Raw genomic sequence first — 18,093 nt, 5'->3', positions numbered from 1 at the left:
GTCTGGGTGAACTCCAGGAGTTGGTGATGGACAGGGAGGCCTGGAGTGCTGCGATTCATGGGGTCTCAAAGAGTCGGACACGACTGAGCAACTGAACTGAGAGTCAAGGAATAAGGTGAAATATTTTGTATTTTGATATTTCTTAACTTGGACCATTTAGACAGCTTTTTTTCTTAAGGAATGGTTTACACTCTTTAAAAATAAAAAATCACTGTCCTTCTTGTGAATGGTTTTCAAATCACATTTCTTCCTTTATTGTCTAGACAAATTCAATTATTTTAAAAATGTATTTTCAGATTACTTATGGATCAAATAATTTAGTATTTGCACTTTGCCAAAAATGATAGTATAAATATGGCAAATGTATATTTTTAAGAAGGTATATACGATGATTCTTCTAAATTTCTATACTAATCATCTGTATTCTTCATACACCATATTATAATATTTCATACTTGCACTGTGTTTTCTTGACTAAATTGTTATGATTTTGAAGACACTTTTCTTTGCATCTCCTAAAAGTGAATGCAACACATAGAAGGTAAAAAGCAGATGTTCCAGTTACTCACTTTTATTGATTATAATGTAATAACCCTTCTTAATAAAAGAATCATTCTCATTGCAAATTATACAAAGAAGAAAATATAAAATAATCCCACTATCCAGGGATAACCAATGGTATATAATTAGGTTCATTCTTAAAGTCCTTTTTATTTCTATTTTATATGCACACCCCCCACATACACACAGATGTGCACCGATGTATAGAGTACATATATAATAAAATGAGATCATATTAAACAAAATACTTTGTCCTGACTTTTAATTATATCATGATCAGTTTTTCAGTATTTTATTGGATCTTTTTACTTAAAGTTAGAAAGTAAATCTCCCTTTCATTAAATAAATTACTAAAAATATATATAAAGAAAAAAATTTTCTCCACCCTCCCCTAACCCATATCTCTGAATCAAGCATTAACAATACAGTATCTAGCCTTCCACACTCTTCACTGCATATTCTTTCAAACCTAAGTAAACAGAAAAACCTTAAACACATGTATAAAAGGTTTTAACTCCTTAACTGCATTTCACAAACTCACTGGATCACAGTATGAGAAAATGAATTTAGAAATGTCAGCATTTCTCGTCCAGTAGTTTGGTTGATAAGACTGGCTAAGTTAAAATAAAGTAAAAGTTGATAAACAGAATGTTCCCTTACATTAGACACTTCATTAGCTTTTTCTTACTAGTATTTAAATCCTGAACGTATATAGTTGTCTGTCTTAGGAACCATCTCTGGTAAATATGATTTCTGTGTAGACAAAGCATAGGGAAATGACTCCTTTCCGTTTTCATTGGGATTTCCACAGAGGAATATCAGTTAACACTGAGTAAAATTATTTCTTCTCATGTACCAAAGAAATGTTTGTTGTTATCTTATTTAATATGTAGAAAATTAGACTCATATCCTTTCCAACCTCTTTTTTAAAAGGGCCCCTAGGAAAATAACTTGAAAGCTAATTCAGTGGTCATTCAGTTTTCAGAATGAGATACCTACAATTATTAAAAATATTAAAATATTTTAAAAATTAAATTCACTGAATTGCTTGTCAAACTTACTTTGGTCTAATTAAATGATTGTTTTCATCACTTCTTATGATTTATTTTACCCTAGATAAGAGGCAAGTATATCAGTGTCTGAATAGTATTAAATATTTCCCTCATTTTCCATATAATGTATCATCAACAAAGTCTTGCTAAATTAATGAATTGTGTGCATGTTTGAAAGTGGGATTGTACTTGTCTAATTGTGGCATCAGTTGTCATGGTGACTATCAGCCAATCAGTGAGTAAACGCCCTTACTTGGCAGTGTTTGGGTGAAGAAAGCTTTGTGCAACCGTCAGCCTGAGATTTATGGTGGTAAAACTATATTTGGCAGGCAAATCAATGTGTTGTCCACTCTTTGTGTTTCTGGCCTCATTTTAAGTCAACCTTTTGATATTCAACTAGAATATTAAGAGATCCTGGGTCTTTGGAGCAGTTTTGTTATTAATAGATCACTTTTTATAAACTGTGTATGGGATGACTAGCTATTTGTATACATATCCAATGAAGGCAACCCCTGGTATTTCTTTGTATTTGTAATTGCAAATGTCAGATCTTGAAAGCAAGTGGGTATTAGAGGATATCTTTTTATGTCTACTATTAAAACATGTCGAGTGATCTATAAATTACCCCACATAGATAAACAGTGGATTAAAATTAGGCACTTTCATTCTGTCATCACTATAATATTAATCATTGGAGTTTAGGTCTCTAATGTTAATATATACCTTTTAGCAGTATATGTCACTACATATTAAATTACATGATAGCTGACAGATTTTTAAATCAAAACATTTTTTCTCTCCTTATGTCATAACACGATAAGAAATAAAGAGTGATTCTTGCTTACATAGGATATTGTTTAATCTTTGCACATGCTGTTTTTTTACTGTTTATATTTGCAATGAACTGAGATGTTTTTATCAGTACCTCTTCTTGTTCACACACATACCAAAAATAGGGGATCAGCATTTTCATTTAATACACAGAAAACTACTCAAAGTAATGCCCATGAGAGCTATACAATTTTACTAACTTTTTAGTATAACAAAATTGGGGTAAAATACCAAGTTATTTATTTTCTTTCCCCTAGAATGAATTTTTTTTATCCTGTAACACATTTTGGTGAGGAAACCCATGACTTTCATGCCCTAATCAATCCATATAGAAATCCTTACTATATGTTGTATAGTAGAGAATGATTCAGTTTGGCTCACTCTTTATAAATTCTGAACATTTGGGGAAGCATAGATAAATTACATGCGGTTAATTGACATAAAAATATATCTTTTTAAAAAATCTTGTTTCAGAAGCTGTTTACTTTGTCTTTTATTTTTGTTCAAACTTTACACTTGTTATTTTGTATTAAGATATAGCCGATTAACAATGTTGTGATAAAATCTATCTATTAAGAATGGATACCTAAAGTTACACTCATTGTAATTAAAACCCCAAACCAAATCTCTCCTGCAAATTCACTGTCATTCTAAATTTTCCATCTGCTACTCCACAAATCCACTGTGGAAGCTTCAGCTTTATGGAATAGGCGTATAGTGAGATAGTGCTTTATACAGAGTAAGCAAGTAAATGAACCAGCCTTTCTTTACTTGTCACCAACTGGACAAAATGTAGAGTGGATCTTTCTCCATTAGACAGTGTTTCTATTATAATTTTTGTTGTTATTATGATTAAAGGTTTGTCTCCTTTAGGAGACTGTGAGATCCACAAGGGAGGGAGCCATGTCATATCCATCACTGTGTGTGTAACATTTTGAACAATGTTCAGCCCTCAGAAATACCTGAATATAAGTTAAGCTGCTTTTTTTCAATAGTGGTTTTTTTTTTTTTTTAATTTATTTATTTTTGGCTGTGCCGGGTCTTCGTTGCTACATGGGCTTTTCTCTAGCCGTGGTGAGCGGGGACTACTCTTCAGTCGCAGTTACTCCCAGGGCTTCTCCTTGCAGGGGCTTCTAGTTGCAGAGCACAGGCTCTAGGGGGTTCAGGCTTCTGTGGTTGCTGCACATGGGCTTTAGAGCACAGGCTCAGTAGTTATGGAGCACCGGCTTAGTTGCTCCACGGCATGTGGGAGCTTCCCGGACCAGGGGTCAAACTTGTGTCTCCTGCATTGACAGGAAGATTCTTCACCAACTGAGCCCAGTTAGGACTCAGTTAAGGAAAGCCCAGTTAAGTTACTTTTTAAGAACTTAATAGAAGTTGAAAATATATGACTGTATTTTTTTCTCTTCAGTTTTCTTCAACTCAAGCATATTGTTAGTCATATAAAATGATCTTATCTCTGGTATAAAAAAATAAATCCATGAAAATGAGCAAAAAATTACTGAGAGGTGGCTAGAAATGAGGTTTTAGAATACTGTCATATATTTGTGCATTCTTAAACATTTTAGTATTTTTAAAATCTTGTGTAAGTACCAAGATACACTTAACATAGTATATCAGCAATAGCTTCGATGTTTGTATCAATTAATAGTTCCTAAGATATTTTTCACATATATTTATTCATATCCTTATTCTGATTTTACAGTATAAAAGGGTCGGAACATTTAAATAACTTGCTCAAAAATAGAAAGTTACTCTAATTCTAAATCTAGTCATCATTCTCTTATCAAAAGTGAATGTGTTTTTTGTTTATTTGTTTCTTATCTCTATTTCTTTACAAATGACATGTCAGAACTAAAAAGAAGTAGGGCTTGCAGGCTTAGTAGCAGGCTTCTGTCTTATATTTGAAATTTTTTTTTATAATCTCAAGTCTCATTGTCTTTATTATAACATTGATCTTTATTGTAACATTGATAATAACGAACACAATTGTCCGCCTCAGAAGAAAATAAATTCCACAGGCTGTGATGGGCTTTTAAGAAACATTTAGAGTATGATATCATCAAGAACATGTACCTGGCAAAAACGTCTCCATCAGAGCATAAAATCCTTGGCCTCAAGGCTCTGAGAGTTTATCAGTGCCATGGGACATTAGCTGCTGTGTTCACACACCTCTACAAGGCATGACAGCTACAGTTTCCTCCACCTGATGACCTAGACGGAGAGTGAGGAGTCAGGCACTCCATCCCCCATAGTCACCGTTAACGCTTCTTTATTTGCCTTGATAGCTCACATTGTTTTCCTTGGTTTCTGTTCTATTTAAATACATGGTTTATTGTCTGTTCTAGTCACTCCCTGCTGTTGTCACCCCTGACATAGAATAGAGGAAGCAGATGATTAGCCCTTCTCAAAGCTAATGCTCTAACGTTTACTATGGTTTACACTCCCTGTGTCAGCTGGTATTCTTCACAACCAGAATAGTCTATCAGTAAAACGGTTGTTGGGGGATTTTAAATTGGTCTGCATAGTGTCTTCCCACACGCAGTGAATTTTCTAGATAGAATGGACGTATAAATAGTAGTAAAGGTGACTTGTGTTAATTGTTGTCTTTCAAGGGGTTTCTTCATCCTAAAGAAATTTGACAAGATTCAATAAGCATAGTATAAGCGTACGTTATTAAGTTTATGTGAATAAAAAGAATAATAAAAGTTTTTACTTAGATATACTTTGGGCCTACACACTTAACAACTACAGCACAGATAAACAAGGACGTTTGGTAAATGCTTTTGTTTTACTTCAAAATATGCACTGACTATAAGACAGTATTAACGCAACTGGTAAAAATTATAAAATATTCATGTTTTACTATTCAAATAATTGAAAAAACATACAAAGAATCTCACATAAAAATTTTGTCATACATGCAAATTAAGTTAGGTATTGATACATAGAAATTATATGGCCTCCTGATTTAGGTATAAAATATATAATTCCTGTGCAAAGAAGCTTAATTATCTTAGTAATTGGTGATAAATGGAACTTATGGGGTTTAAACTTTTCTGCATAAATTCAAACCTTTGTACCATTTTCTAAGGTATCCTGATAATTTTATTTCCTTACTAGTTTTCCACTGTTTATTCCCTTTCAAGGTATCAGAACTATTTAAGGGTAAGAGTTTTTTGAAGGAAGAAGTGAAAAAAGGGTATGACCCAATCTTCAGTGATTTAACTAAGAAAACAATCTATTTCTAAACTGATTGACAAATGCCAACAATTGTAGTCAAAGTAGGAACATACTACATATTTGGGGATTTCTCATCTTTAATTTTAGTTTAGAAATTAAAATAATACTTGTTATACTTAAAGTCTTCATCAGTCTTTTTTTTTTTTTCCATGTGAAAGTATAAACTCTTTGGATTTCCTGGTAAGAAGTTTAAAAGTTGTGAGTTTAGGCATACAAAATATCTTGATAAGAATTATTGATAAAAAAAAAGTTCAGTTAGGTAATCAAATCTGGGTTGTTTTTTTTTTTTTGGCTGTAGATTTGGGATTTCATATATAATTTTTCTCATTGATACGCTATTCTCTGAAGTTCTTTAGCAAAGTGTTTTTCTTTATCTACCGGTATTGCTTCCCTGATAGCTCAGTTGGTAAAGAATCCACCTGCAATGCAGGAGACTCTGGTTCAATTCCTGGGTCAGGAAGATCCACTGGAGAAGGGCTAGGCTACCCACTCCAGTATTCTTGGGCTTTCCTTGTGGCTCAACTGGTAAAGAATCTGCCTGCAATGCAGTGGACCTGGGTCCAGTCCCTGAGTTGAAAAGATCCCCTGGAGAAGGGAAAGGCTACCCACTCCAGTATTCTGGCCTGGAGAATTCCATGGACTGTATAGTCCATGGGTCACAAAGAGTGGGGCATGACTGAGCAACTTTCACTTTCACTGGTATTGTTATTCTGGCTTATTGTTTTTCTTCATGAAGATAGAAAGTTAAATCTAGCAATGCATAATGTGATGTTGGTTGTGGACATTTCTTTTGAAATTGGGGCAGTCTCCATACCAACTATAAGTGAAGTTTAGTATTATATCTAATCTGCCGGCTTACCTTTCTGTTTATATTTATGAATTTATGTGTTATTTCTGGAGCTACTGAACCATGCCTAGATAATATTCGAACTATTTGATACCATCTGTTTGAGATGATGTTACTGGTGGTTTTTTTTCTTTTGTTAAAGTTTAGTCAAAATGACTTATTCAATAATTTGATGAAATAGCTTAAAATTTTGCTTTTTGAGTATTACCCTTAGGGAACTTAGTACCTGATATAATGAGGAAATTTCTTTTGTGTAATTTGAAATACAGAGCAATGGCTCAGAACTTTTCTTTTCCATTGTTTAGGAGAAAAATCATTGGTATAAGAAAGCAGAATTGGATTAAATTATGATTGAAATATGAATCTTCTCTCTTAATATTAGACTGAACAGCCATTAAACTTAAGTAAGAGATTTTTTTGGACGTTGTTTGGTTTTGCTTTGGTTTTGTTGTTGATGTTGCTGTGATTTTCTTAGCCAAATTTAGTTAAGAATTTATTTCTGTAATAGTACTTTTCTCTGATAGAAAAAGAACTATTTCACCTGCATTTACTCTTTTTTTTATCATAATTTTAACCTAGTTGTCTACTTATACACTAATTAATCTTTATGAACAGTGTTCTGTTTTTAAATGCAAATTCTTACTAGAATATAGATTGCTGGGTCATATTCCTCAGGATCCACATTTGAGACTAGGCCCAAGAAATTACATTTCTGACAAGTTCCTGGGTGATGTTAATGATGTTGGGGCAGGGGATTGACTTTGAAGAGTACTGAGCTAGACAGTATATGGTAAAATATCAGAAATATGCATAATCCATTCTGAATACCCGTCTCAAGGAATTAGAAAAAGAATAGCAACTTAAATGAAAATCAGGGAAAGAAGAATAAAGCTAAGAGCAGAAATGAAATTAAAAAGAAAAAAGTAATATAGAGATTCTCAATTGGCCCAAAGATTTTTTTTAAGTTGATAAATCACCAACAAATCAGACCACCACCAAATGAGAGAAGACAATCAATATGAGAAATGAAAAATAATATCACTGCATATTTCAAAAGATTGGAATATCTTGAATATTTTGAAAAACTATATGATAATTTAAAACTTTTGATGAAAATTTTAAATTCTCACAAAAACACAGCTATTTTGTTTTTTCACATTGATAATTTGAAGTCTTTGATCTCTTTTAGAAATTGAATATGTAAAACTTCCAGCAAAGAAAATTCCAGAGTAAAATGAAGCCACAGTTTATGTAAAGAAGACTTGCAATTTTAAGTAAGCTCGTCCAGAGAATGTCTTTTTTTAGTGCACTTTTTTTTTTCTTAAAAGATAGTTTTGCTGGGTTCACAATTCTAGTTTCACATTTTTTCTCTCAGAACTGAATTCACCTCCTCGTTTCAGTTGTTCCTGTTGAGACCTCAGTCTAATTTGCATTTATTTGAACTGTTCCTTCTCTTGAGCTTCTTTTAAGACCTTTTCTTTTGACTTTGTGTTCTGTAGCTTTACCACAATTGCCTAGTGTTCTTTTTTTTAATCCTTGCATTTATATATTATTTATGAGCTCATATCTTTCATAAGTTGAACTAAGATCTCAGACATTTTTTCTTCTCCACCATTATTTTTAGTCTGTTTCCTGGTACTTCCACTGCAAGTATATTCAGCTTCTAATTCTGTTGCCCATATATATCTTAACCTCTTACATTTTGCATCTCTGTCTCACTGTAATATATTTGAATAGTTTCTTTGGATCTGTTTTTCATTTCCCTAGTTCTCACTTTGACAGTGTCTAATCTGTTGTATAATTCATCTATTGAGTTTAATTTTCAAGAGGTGCCTTTCTTGTTTCTAAAAATTCAATATGGTTTGTCATTCCTGATAACCTTTTGTTGCTTGCTCGTTTTTTATTTTACTTCTTATTTATTTAAACTTATACTGTGTTACCATTTTATGTTCTCTATTTGGTAATTCCATTAGTTACACTTCCCAGGTGGAGCCTTAAACCTCCTTGTTTGTGCTGTCACTCGTGCCTTATTTCATGTTTGGTGATTTTCCTTTTACTGAGAGCTAAAATACTGTTGAATTTGACCTGTCAAAATACTAGTGGCAAGCACTTGGGATTCGTTATTTTATAGGGGATATAGCTTTAGCCTAGTGCCACTTTAACACTTCTCAATTTTCTAACTTAATGCAGGATTCAGAGGTTTGACTCCATTGACAGTAGCTGCCCACAGTTAAGCCTCCTGGTCTCAGAACTAGTGTTAACATTTACTTCCAGGATTTCTGTGGCTGTAATGAAATCAGTGGCACCCTATTCCAGTACTCTTGCCTGGAAAATCCCATGGGCGGAGGAGCCTGGTGGGCTGCAGTCCATGAGGTCGCTAAGAGTCGGACATGACTGAGTGACTTCACTTTGACTTTTCTCATGCATTGGAGAAGGAAATGGCAACCCACATCAGTATTCTTGCCTGGAGAATCCCAGGGATGGGGGAACCTGGCAGGCTGCCATCTATAGGGTCAGACAGAGTTGGACACAACTGAAGCGACTTAGCAGTAGTAGCAATGAAATCAAATAGCTTATTGGTTTATTTCCATAACTTTCCAGAGAGCCCAGAAATGCATTAAAAATACACTGGATGTACATTATCTTAGGCCCTTCAGAGTTTCTAGTTCACCATATAACTGGAAGCATAAATCCCCAAAATCACATCTTCCACTGTAGAACATTTAGAAAATCTGTAACAGTCAAAATAAAAAATGTCATGTGACATCCAGATTGCCTTGGTTAATAATTTGGTGAATCTCTTTCAAACATAAACACACACTCATAGAATATAAATATAATGTTTTGTAGCTCAATATAATTTTTTACGCTCTTTGGATCAGAATTGGCAGATATATAATTTGAATCCTATCACCACTAACTTCTTTACCCACCCATGACAGACTGCATCAGCCAGTTACTACTTTCCAATCCTTGGGACTTGTAACTTCATGTCGTATCATCAAAAATTACAGATAAATAGTATTAGTCAGTTGAAATTAGTTGGCACAGAAGTTGATGGTCCTTTGTTTCTTTTTTAAAGTTAATCAATAACATTCATTTATGTTTCAGAGTCTTTGGAAATTGAAGTCATCAGAAGAAGCACTTTTATAAAACTCAAATAAAAAGAATTATATTATTTTTAACTAATGAAACATTCAGAAAATGTAGGAGGAGAACATATTTAGGAAGTAAAACTGTCACCCCCAAAATAGTAAATGTCAACACAAATATGGCAATGGAGGAAAACGTTCCAGGTATCAGAGTGGATTAACATACATAGATTATAAGTGAGATGTGTTATGCCGCAAATAATCTTCACCCTTAATGAATAATACATCTTTATTGAATATATAAAATATGTCAGCATTATACTGGCAGTTAGAGGTGCAGAACAGACACAGCCCTAACTCACAGGTCTATGTCTCGTTTATAAATATACTGCTACTGCTAAGTCACTTCAGTCGTGTCCGACTCTATGCGACCCCATAGACGGCAGCCCACCAGGCTCCCTAGTCCCTGGGATTCTCCAGGCAAGAACACTGGAGTGGGTTGCCATTTCCTTCTCCAATGCATGAAAGAGAAAAGTGAAAGTGAAGTCGCTTAGTCGTGTCCGACTCTTAGCGACCCCATGGACTGCAGCCTACCAGGTTCCTCCATCCATGGGATTTTCCAGGCAAGGGTCCATCAAACTGCAACCTCAGTCCAGCCTACCTCCTGTTACATAAAGTTTTATTGGAATACAGCCATCGCTACTTCTTTGCATATCATCTATGATTGCTTCTGCACTAAAACTATACAGCTGAGTAGTTACAATATAGAAGATACAGTTGAAAATATTTCCTTTCTGGGCCTTTCCAGAAAATGTTTGCTGATCCCTGTGTGTCTGTCATTCAGGGGTTGATTACACAATAAACCAAGGTTAAGTATTTACAAGATTTTAAGTTGTCCTCATTTCCTCTTGTTTCTCTCCTGAAAATCACCTACTTTGCCACTTCCTTCATCTTCCCCTGCAACCAGCTTACCACCTCACTCTCACCTCAAGGTAGCCCTGTTCTAAGGCTTGACTGCTGCAATCTCTGCCAGTACCTGCTTGAAGATTACTAGCCCCCTGGCACCTGCTAAACTGTGGTTAACCTGATCCTTTACAATTCAAATCCATCTATTTCCTTTTATCCAAATTTAGGCCATCTATTTCAGTTTCCCCACATCCCCCCACCCCACGATTTGCTTCCATTAACAGAATCTATAAAAAAGATAAATGGCATAGAAGTGCCAGATTTACAGTTCCAAAATTAAGGCTCCTACCTTTGAGAGAGGGAGTCTAAGAAGAGGGGTATTATTTGAGCCAGACCTTCAGGGACCAGAGATATTCTGATACATATGAGGATTAGGAAGATGATTATGTTCAAGGAGAATGGTAAAAACCCAAACAAAGCAAAAGTCCGTGGGCCTGGAGTAAGTGGAAAAGCAATTGAGGGTGTGGAAGACCTTAAGTGGAAAAATACTGAATTCCTTTCTGTGAGCATTGGTGGTGGAAAGTCTTTGACCTGGAAGATTTGAATGCATGCAAGGTTATTTTCCTTAGCAAATTAAAGTTAGCAGCAGCATATAGAATTGTGATATACAGTGATCAACTATTATATAGCTCAATAAAGATATCTGTCTAAAACTACTCATATGTATCACCTATTTCCTTTTTTTGAAAAGCCCATTATCATCTTCACCATATTCATGAGGAGACTGAGATTTATAAAGAGAAGTTTAGCTGACTGCCCAGGGTAACACAGCAGAAGATGGAAACTCCTGGATTTAAATCCCAGCCAGTCTGACTGTAGGCCCCTTGTCTTAATCATTGTCCTGTGGTGATAGGTGATAGCCTAAGGTCTATTGTTCAAAGTATGTGTATTGATTATGACCATTTTCATCAGCTAGCAAATGCAGGGGAACCAGAAACACCACACCAAAAGGGAAAAAAAAAATAGAGAATGAATGAAAGAAAAATGTTTGGCAATGAGAACTTACAAATATGGCTCAAATACCCTTAACTTCAATAAAAAGTAAATGAACTATGAAATTATTGAGGGAGGCAGAATATGAAAATGAAGGCATTGATACTTCACGCAGGTCTCTTAATATATAAAGCTAAATAGTCACTTCATTTTAAGTGAATGATTCTGTCAAAAGAATTAATTTTTTGAGCAATGAGGATATTCATTTAGCATGATTCTACCATCTGCAATTTATGAACCAGATTATACTCTTTGAGAAAAAGGGAGTTCATACCATGCATTTTAACTACATCAAGACCAAATCAAAAATGTTTCCCTAAAATTGAAGAAATCACCAAGTAAAAGTTAATCGCCCGCACCCTTGGTAGACAGTGACCATTAAAGCATAATATATAACAAATGCTTTACTCAGATGGCTTTTAAAAAAACTTTAGCACTTTATTCATGACATGCGAAGGCAGAGATCAATTCTTACTCCAGAAGGGAAACTCTCACAGCAACACAGCCCTCCACTGTGCTCCTCTCCCAAGAAAGCCTTTTTAAGCACAGTTTAGTTTCCTAAAGAATCTACAGAGATCCTCAATGAAAGTGCCCACCAAGGCCCATGGACATGGGAGCCTGGAAGGCTACAGTCCATGGGTTCACAGTTAGTCAGGACTGAGCCAATAACACTTCCACTTTCACTTTGAAAGTCTATCAGGCATCTGGAATGGGAAAAGCAGGCTGGATGGCTACTATAAAAAGTGGAAGAACTTTCTCTATATGTGGAAAGCACCTCAGATCCAGCTAATTGCTTCCATAAGGAAGTAGGAAAGGCGTCATTGTTGTAAGCTATTCCAGTTTTTCAGAAGGAGGTGAAATTCCAGGGAGATACTTCGGTAAACATGCCTGAATTAAAAAAAAAAAAAAAAGTAGTTTAATCAAATTGTTTGAGATGCTAAACTTAATATCCTGCAGCTCCATCCATGTTGAAAGAAAGGGCAAAATTTCTTTCTTTTTTATGGTCAAATAACATTCCATTGTTTATATATTCCTCATCTTATTTATCCATTAGGGAAATAAGTTAGAGAGAGAGAAAGACAAATGCTGTATTAAAAAAAATAATTATTGGAGTAGAGTTGATTTACAATGTTGTGTTAGTTTCAAGTGTATAGTAAAATGAATCAGTCATACATATACATGATAGCTACTTTTCCCATATAAGCCATTACAGAGTATTGAGTAGAGCTCCCTGTGCTATACACTAGGTCTTTATTAGTTATCTATTTTGTATATAGTAGTGTGTATCTATTAATCTCAATCTCCCTATGTATCCTTCCCTCCTTTCCCCCTTGGTAACTGTTGTTTTCTATATCTAGCACTCTATTTCTGTTTTGTAGATAATTTTATTTGTAGTCTATTTTTTAATTTACACATATAAATGATATCATATATTTATCTTTCTCTGTCTGACTTACTTCACTCAGTATAACAATCTATCTAGGCCCATCCATGTTGCTGCAATTCTGTTCAGCTCAGTCGCTCAGTCGTGTCTGACTTTTTGTGACCCCATGGACTGCAGCACACCAGGCCTCCCTGTCCATCACCAATTCCCGGAGCTTACTCAAACCATCGAGTTGGTGATGCCATCCAACCATCTCGTCCTCTGTGGTTCCCTTCTCCTCCTGCCTTCAATCTTTCCCAGCATCAGAGTCTTTTCCAGTGAGTCACTTCTTTGCATCAGGTGGCCAAAGTATTGGAGTGTCAGCTTTAACATCAGTCCTTTTGATGAAATTCAGGACTGATTTCCTTTAGGTTAGACTGATTGGATCTCCTTGCAGTCCAGGGGACTCTCAAGAGTCTTCAACAATACAGTTCAAAAGCATCAGTTCTTCAGTGCTCAGCCTTCTTTATAGTCCAACTTTCACATCCATACATGACTACTGGAAAAACTGTAGCTTTGACTAGACAGACCTTTGTTGGCAAAGTAATGTCTCTGCTTTTTAATATGTTGTCTAGGTTGGTCATAGCTTTTCTTCCAAGGAGTAAGCATCTTTTAATTTCATGGCTGCAGTCACCATCTGCAGTGATTTTGGAGCCCAAGAAAATAAAGTCTGTCACTGTTTGCATTATTTTCCCATCTATTTGTCATGAAGTGATGGGACCAGATGCTATGATCTTCATTTTTTGAATGCTGAGTTTTAAGCCAACTTTTTCACTCTCCTCTTTCACTTTCATCAAAAGGCTCTTTAGTTCATCTTTGCTTTCTGCCATAAGGGTAGTATCATCTGTGTATATGAGATGATTGATATTTCTCCTGGCAATCTTCATTCCAGCTTGTGCTTCATCCTGCCTGCATTTCACATGATGTACTCTGCATATAAGTTAAAGATGCAACATGGATGCTTCTGCAAATGGTATTATTTCATTCTTTTTACAGCTGAGTAATATTCCATTGTATATATGTACCACATCTTCTTTATCCACTCCTCTGTTGATGGAATTTAGATTGCTTCCATGTCTTGGCTATTGTAAATTGTGTGCAATGAATAGGGTGCATGTATCTTTTTGAACTATGGTTTTCTCTGGATATATGCCCAGGAATAGGATTGCTGGATCATACGGTAGTTCTATATTTAGTTTAAAGACGTCCATGCTGTTCTCCATAATGGTTGTAGCAGTTCACATTTCTACCAACAGTGTAAGAGGTTTTCCTTTTCTCCGCACCCTCTTCAGCTTTTATTGTTTGTATATATTTTTATGATAGCCCTTCTGATAGGTGTGATATGATTTGCATTTTTCTAATAATTATGTTGAACATTTTTTCATGTGGTTTTTGGCCTTCTGTTTGTCTTCTTTGAAGAAATGTCTATTTAGGTCCTTTGCCTATTTTTCAGTTGGGCTGGGTTTTTTGTTTTGTTTTTTAAAATATATATATATATATATATATATATATTTTGAGCTGTTTGTTTATTTTGGAGAGTAATCCCTTGTTGCTCACTTGTTTTGCAAATATTTTCTCCCATTCTGAGAGTTGTCTTTTCATTTTGTTTATGGTTTCCTTTGCTGTGCAAAAGCTTTTAAGTTTAATTAGGTTTCATTTGTTTATTTTTGTATTCATTTTCATTAGTCTAGGAGATGGATCAAAAAGGATCCTACTTCAATTTATGTCAGAGTGTTCTGACTGTTTTCCTCTAAGAGTTTATAGTATCTGGCCTTACATTTAGATCTTTAATCCATGGGAAGTTTATTTTTGTGTATGGTGTTAGAGTGTTCTAATTTCATTCTTTTACATACAGCTGTCCAGTTTTCCTAGAACCACTTATTGAAGAGGCTATCTTTTTTCTATTGTATATTTGTGCCTCCTTTGTCACAGATTAGATGACCATAAGTGCGTGAGTTTAGCTCTGAACATTTATATTCTGTTCCATTGATCTGTATTTCTCTTTTTGTGCCAGCACGACACTGGTTTTTTTTTTTCCCTGTATGTTTCAACTTATATAGGGAAGGTAAAAAAAATAAAACAAGTGAATTTATTTAACTAATACATACTCATAGATAGAGTGAACAAGTGGTTATTAAGAGATAAGTGCAGGGTAGGGTACAGAATACATAAAGGGGATTAAGAGGTACAAACTACTAGGTATAAAATAAGTTACAAGGATATAATGTACAGCAAGGGAATACAGCCTGTATTTTATAATAACTTTGTATGGAGTATAATCTATAAAAATATAAAATTATTATGTTGTATACCTGAAAATTGTGTAATATTGTCACCTCTTCTTCAGTTTAACAAAATGATCTTTGAAAATGCCAAGTAGACAAAAATCTCATGCATAGGCTAGATAGAGCAGCAGGCTGCACCTTATCCATTGTGTACTGGAACATCTGTTATTTACCAGAGATATAATCAAAACATGAATGCACACATAAGGAAAAACCATTAAGAGAAAACTGTGCTACTCTTTTATATAACAGATGACTACCTAATTACCAGATCTATCTTTATTTCACTTCTTCCTTTTTTATTCATTTATTCATTATTTTTTTCATTTTACCAATACTTGCTTTGTCTCTTAGGTGTCAAGCTCAGCAGCTGGTGAAAGAAAAAGAATCATAAAGTCAAAAATTACAGCTGCTTAACTTGTACTAGTTAAGGTATATACCAAAATACTATGAGAGCATGGAGAAGGCAAGTGTTAACTCTCCCCAGAGAGGCCAGGAAGCCTCACCACATTGAGTGAGCACTTGTTGGTTTTGCTGGCCCATCATCCATTCCTCTTTTTATTTATGACATTGCTTCAGTTTTATTTTGAGAAGTATATTAGTCTGGATAGGTTAAAATAACAGCAACATCAAAAATTTACCTCTTGTTTATGCTACATGTTATACAACAGATAGAGAGGGCTTCATTGGCCCAGAAGCACTTAGAAACCAAGATTCCACCTCCTTAAGCTATACCTTCAGGACTACATGGCAGATATAGCTAGAGTCTTGTATTGGCTCTTCTTAACCTTCCCTTTCACATGATAGCTTAGACACATCACTTCCTCTCATGGCTCATAAGACTTGAATTAGCCACACATTCTTATTTAACTTCAAGGAGGCTTAAAAATGTAAGGAGACTCATGGAACCATCATCTCATGTCACTGTATGCAATCTTGATGGGCCTGTCCATTCAGATATCTCACCAACCCCTGGTTGAGACCTAGAAAAGTTACCTAAGATAGAAATCATATAATTTCTTTCTTTGCATCTTGAATTGAGTCTCACAGAGTCCAGAAACTGTGGGTTTCACTTGGCCTACACCAGTCATTGCAGCAAATCATTGGGCATATGATGTGGTACTTCTGATAGATAATAGAGAATCATAAACACAATGATAACTGAACCCATACACGAAGATGAGGTGTGTAGGATGAAGAAAGAATAAGACCAAAGAATGGACCCTCAGTGGAGCAGATAAAAACAAGCCATGGAAACTCAGCCCAAGAGGATGGGAATGGACCAGAAAACAAGAAACCAAAAATGAGAACATTTTGAGCAGCTTTAAAGTCTAGGAGAAAGGAACCAGAAGAGAGTAGGGGTAGCAGGGGCAGTAGAAGATGATGGGTTAGAAAAGTTCTCTGTAGGTTAGAAGTAAAAGGGATTTGGCCTAGAGTAGAGACATTTTCATAGAAAGATACTTTTGCATTCCTGGGTGGAAAAATGAGTTTATCTTGGGAAAAAAATCACTCAACTGTGGAAGAGAAAGAAATTCTCCTTCCTTTGGGGCAGGAGGAAACTGGGCAGATGTTTGCAAGTGAAGACGACTGTCAGTAAGGAAGAAGATTTGCTGAGGAGGGTTCCATTGTTTTCTCTTTGGAACAATGGCTGCCCTTCATACTATTAGGGGATAAGTATGACCATCTTTCTAAACTATTGTGAGACAGGAATTCATGTTGTAGATCTATATCCCCATGACCATTCTTTAGTAACTTGTCTCTTTTTTTTCCCAGTGTCATATCCAGGTCCTCACTCCAGTTCTCCACCTGAGAGTTTATCTGCCCCCCCACCATCTCTATCAGTTATACACAGTATACTCTTGCAAATTAATCTCTTACTTTCATACCTCTGCTTCTTTTATTTCTTCTACCCATCCCTACCTTCTTATTTATGCTCATTTTTAAAATAACAGGGCCTATGATGGGATGGGAGGAGGGCCATTTGCCTTAGAGCTTACATGCACCAAAAAAATCTTAAATTTACCTTCAATTATGGTCAAATATATAGAGATGTTTCTTGGAGTTAAAAGCATTAATTTCTTACATGTGAATGTTTAAAATACACCTCCATTCTTTAACAACTCTATTTGTCATTTCTTTATTAATTTATTAGGTGTGACCAAAAAATGAAAGTAACTTGAGTCTCATTAGAATCACGAGAGCACCTGTTCAAGCTTAATAATAATGGTAAATATAATAATCATAAATTGTTAAGAGCTAGCATTTATTATCCAGTGCTTATTATGTACAAGCACTGTTCTGGGTGCTTTATATTTTACATAATGCTTTAAAAACAGTCTCATGAAGTAGGTGTTACTATTATGTCAATAACACAGAGAAAGAAACTGAGGTTTACTGAGCACAGGTAATTTGGTGAAAGACACACAATTTTCATTCACTCTATAGTTTACAAGTTGTGCTTTTAAAAAATTCTCGTAAATAAGTAGTGCTCTCTCTCTCTTTTTTTTTAAACTCGCCAATAGCAAACATTCATGTTTTTATGCTTCTCTTCATATTGCATGATAATTTTGTTGAAAATTAATATTCAAGGTAGTGTGATCACTTTTGCAAATTAAGATTTGAGGCTGCATGGGTTTTTTGTAATCCCAGTGCCAAAACTGGGCCTTGCACACAGTAGGACATCGCTCTGTCCACTGTGTTATATCTTGAATTACAGTTACCTGATCATACCAGCTTTTAAACAAATTCAGCATTTATGCAGAAAAGGAAAATGCATGTCAATGTTAGTGAAATTACCAGG

At 35.0% G+C, this 18,093-nt stretch overlaps 1 long non-coding RNA gene across 2 annotated transcripts in view; it reads left to right on the top strand.

Annotated features, from left to right (window-relative positions):
- Window positions 1-18,093, top strand: part of LOC112581125 — a 470,843-nt gene that overhangs the window by 181,094 nt on the left and 271,656 nt on the right. Inside the window, exon 4 of one of the 2 annotated variants that reach the window (XR_006547413.1) lies at window positions 7,724-7,808. The exons of the other annotated variant lie outside the window; for it this stretch is intronic. This is a non-coding gene — a long non-coding RNA (uncharacterized LOC112581125). The remainder of the gene's footprint in view (window positions 1-7,723; window positions 7,809-18,093) is intronic. 2 annotated transcript variants of the gene reach the window in all.

Source organism: Bubalus bubalis, chromosome 21 (assembly GCF_019923935.1).
Source record: "Bubalus bubalis isolate 160015118507 breed Murrah chromosome 21, NDDB_SH_1, whole genome shotgun sequence".
NCBI lineage: Eukaryota > Metazoa > Chordata > Mammalia > Artiodactyla > Bovidae > Bubalus > Bubalus bubalis.
The sequence above is the reverse complement of the archived record's forward strand: the minus strand, read 5'-3'. Positions and strand labels throughout refer to the sequence as shown.